We start from the raw sequence: 3,895 nt of genomic DNA, 5'->3' as shown, positions 1-3,895 counted from the left end.
GAGGAGGAGGAGGAGGAGGAGGAGGACAGGAAAACTCCTTTTAGCACCTTTTTTACTCTAGAAACAGAGACTTCTTACCATATCGGAACAGATTTGATCACTTGCCCTGCCCTGAGCTCATCAATGATCTTCCACAATGTTAGTGTGGACTAAGACGTTCCACAGCAGGCTGCTGATCAGGCCACAATACCTGTGTCCCGCTCTGCCTTCTCACAGACAGTGATGAGCATCCCACAGAGAGCACTGTCTGTGACTCTCTAGCTACAGTGATGACATCCAGGTGCTTGAGTTTTTCAAGTGGAGAAGAGAAGTTGCAGATTCTGACATACTGAAGAGTCCCCAGTGACTACTGTTACCCCACATGCCCTTCCCCCCAACCCTCCCTTCTGCCTACTGAGAAACCAGAGAGCCTAGTCGTAGGCTCCTGATGAAACCCTCTTCAGGGGCCTCTAGCAAGGGGATCCACTGCTGTCACACAGACTTCATTCCTCCTCAGAGCCCCTACATGCTGCTGTCTGTCTGTCCATACTATTAACGAAGTATTGCATCAAACTATGTATGTAACATAGTGTTCTTACCACTGACGATCCTTCTTGGCATCCCCTTTGAACCCCACATCCAAGACCTTTCCGCTATCTTCTCCTGAGGCTTCTTCTTCATGTATTATGTCCCCTCCTCCAGCTCTGCCTGCACCTCCTGCATAAGACATGGCTGCCGGCCCTTCCTTTTCTACCAAGGCATTGCTGATCTAATAAACTGTCATCCTATGACTCCTAACCTAAGGTGGATATAAGAATCAATCACCTCTGTGCCAGCAGGCAGAGGATCTTGATTTACCCAGGACTATAGCGAGTGAAGAATTAAACCAAACATCCTGATGCTGGCTCAGTGTTCCTTCTGCCTAGGGACTCAACTTTCATCCCATGTAATTCAACAGAGGGAGATAGGGATTCTAAATTAATCTAATTAATTCTAAACTAATTAAGACTCTAAAATAATCCTACCATGCTAACAACAAGAATGGTCACGTTTACATCAGCATCTTCTCTTAACTTTTAGAAATATTACTTTAGAAGTAGCTGAAGAAACTCTCCCACCTAATGAAATAATTGTGTTATTGCATAGCTCCCTAATATGTGTTTGCAATACATGCATTTTAACAACATGCTTTAGAGAAAAAAATTCATGTTTTGACATATTATACTGTGTATGAATGAATTACTTTGCAGCCAAACATTGTGTTTTTAAAAGAACTCATTCCTTCATGTGTTTTAAAGGCGTCTCAATGACATTCTTAAATTTTAAGTCCCAGTAGGACTAACAAGTCACACAGCCCTTCATGTAAATCCTCAGAAAAAGAGTCGGGGGTAGCAGTGGAGGGGGAGTGGGGGTGCAATCATTTTAAATTTCAGTTTCATTCAGAAGGCAAAGATGAGTGTTTAAAACCCCAAAGTCAGTAACGTTCTGACCATAGCATCCTACATTTTAAACATGTTTTCTCTAGTTCTGCATCGTATTTCTCCTCAAAGATGTAGCTTACATGACAGGAAAAACAGTGTGTGTGGGGGGGGGAGGGTGGAGAAATGGAGGGTTCAATATTTTTAAATGAGATGAGAAGTGCTGAGCCAAATTAGGAAGGTGAATATCCATCAATGGAAACAAACTAGAGGTAAAGTGGAGCTATTTCCTCCGTTTAAATAATCCACCGAGCCAAGAGCCCCCTCTGTTAGCAGACAGGGTTGTAAAAGGAAGGAAAAAAATCTTCCTCAGGCAGGCTTGCGCACACTGAAGTGGGAGGAAATAGAACACTTAGGCAAAGAGCCTGCTAAATACTTAATGCCTCGAGTTCCCACAGCCGCTCTGATATTTACTGCTTTTCGTGCTTCCTGCCCTTTGCTCTTCTCCTTTCTTACCTCCGTGCACAGGGCTTTGGTTCCCATCTGAAAACGGCCAGTCCTCAGCTGCTTTGAGACTCCGCTTTCCACCATTTAGAGCTTTCCTTTTCAGACCGGGATTCTATCCATTTCTTCTCCCTGCTAGAATTCCTGTGTGTGATAAAGCGTCCTCTGGGTACCCAAACTTTTGAAGCTACTGATTCCTCAAACCCTATTCTCCTTAGTTCTATTGCCCAGATTTCTTCACTTCTACTATTAACTTCTGAACAATGAGTGCATGCACTCTGCAGTCTTTCATCTGGCGCAGACGTCTGTGAGCCCCTCACTTTCTTTGTGGGGAAAAAAAAAGTTGGCCATACTACCTCAATAGCTGTTGTGAAGATGTGTCCTGGAGATGAATCTGGATACATACACTTGGCAGATAATGGTCCTCGCTAAGTGCTTTCTCCTAGTTCACACTCAGAGGTTTATCCTTAGATATCTGTTCCCCTGCTTCATTCTCTTAGCTGAGTAGATGCTCAGTTCTCCTCAATGTAGCTTCCATACCTCTCGATGAATAAGCCTTGGCTTCTGCTCTACTCCCCCAAGTCATCAGTGGTCCTCACTGATGCCTATAATAGACACACAGTGTTATCTAAGCGCTGGAGGCCCATGGAGGGCAAGCGCTTTCCTTCGGGTCAGAAGAATGGAATCTACATGTGGGTGGACAGGCAGTACTGTCCCCTCAAGAGTTAATCTGTTTAAGCTAGCTGGTAGCCTGACTAAGGGAGTGCCCTTCAGAAAGTCAGACTCATCAGGCTAAAGAGGTGGAAAGAAAATAAAAATAATCATCACATTAATGAGGTAAGTTCCTTCCCAGAAAGCCTGGCCCTACTGCATCATTCATGAAGCCAGCCACAGCCACATGGCTGAGTTAAGCTTGCTCCCTTTCCTGAATTACACAGAAAAGCATTATTTTCCAATGCTAGCCAGTGCCTAAGTACATTTTCCCTTGTACTTTGAGCTTTTCCACTCTTTTCTTGAAACCATCTTCCCTGGAAGGTGGCTGACCTCCTACCGGCCTGGGTTTTCCTTCCTTCATCTCCCTTTTCTGGGCAGCTTGATTTTTCCACTCAGCCCCTTTCTTTTAAACTCTAATAAAATTGTCCTCAAACTTCCTTCTGAGTCCATTATTAAATGTTTTTATTAACGAGAGCAAAAATCTTGAGAGGGAACCCCAACTTCCCAGTAATACGGCAACCCAGGAGACATCTCTCCAAATTTATATCAATCAACTGTATTTTAAGGTTCACATTCCACTACCAACATTTGGCGAATCCAGTTCCATAGGTCATAGCTAGTCTGTCCCTAGACTATGGCTTCCTTCTCTCTCCTTTCTCATTGTCCCTCTTGCCAAGTCCTTGTCAAGATTCTTAACTATCTTAAACAAATAATATTAGCAAACATAATAATAAAACTAATAGCACTTCTCCCTAAAGCTCTCAGTTCCAAATTTTGATACATGTGCTTCAATGTCTTTTATGACTGTGCCTGAAATGTTTCTGTCCCCTCCTGAAATCTCATCCACCCTGCAATATTCCTGAAGGAATATACTGTGCTGGATGTAGGGGATGCATGTATCTTTAAATAACATAATCCATCAAAAACAAGGAAAATCTGAGGAACTGTCCCAGCTATAAAAACCTACAGTATAATGTGATGTATTGAAACAGAGAAAGAGTATTAGATTAGAATTTTTAAAAATCTGAATGAAATGTGGACTTTCATTGTAATAATCCACCAGAAACAGCCATTTAGAAATGGAGGCAGGAAAATTAGGAGTTCAAGGACAGCCTCAGCTATATTAGCAGATCTGAGGCTAACTCTTAGGAAGCCCTGTGTCAAACAAGCAGCAAGGCACAGTCCAGATGTGACAGTGCATGCATGCAGTGCCAACTCTTGAGAGTAGAGGGCTCACCAGGAGTTTAGTCTAGCCTTAGTATCAAAGCATGGCTTCTATG

The 3,895-nt window shown here is 43.1% G+C and overlaps 1 long non-coding RNA gene across 1 annotated transcript in view; it reads right to left on the bottom strand.

Moving 5' to 3' along the window:
* The window catches only part of LOC116083584, a 16,309-nt gene extending 13,537 nt beyond the window's left edge, over window positions 1-2,772 (bottom strand). Inside the window, exon 1 of the long non-coding RNA XR_004115781.1 lies at window positions 1,914-2,772. This is a non-coding gene — a long non-coding RNA (uncharacterized LOC116083584). The remainder of the gene's footprint in view (window positions 1-1,913) is intronic.
* Between the last annotated feature and the right edge of the window lie 1,123 nt (window positions 2,773-3,895).

The sequence above is a fragment of the Mastomys coucha genome, unplaced genomic scaffold (genome assembly GCF_008632895.1).
Source record: "Mastomys coucha isolate ucsf_1 unplaced genomic scaffold, UCSF_Mcou_1 pScaffold8, whole genome shotgun sequence".
Lineage (NCBI taxonomy): Eukaryota > Metazoa > Chordata > Mammalia > Rodentia > Muridae > Mastomys > Mastomys coucha.
The sequence above is the reverse complement of the archived record's forward strand: the minus strand, read 5'-3'. Positions and strand labels throughout refer to the sequence as shown.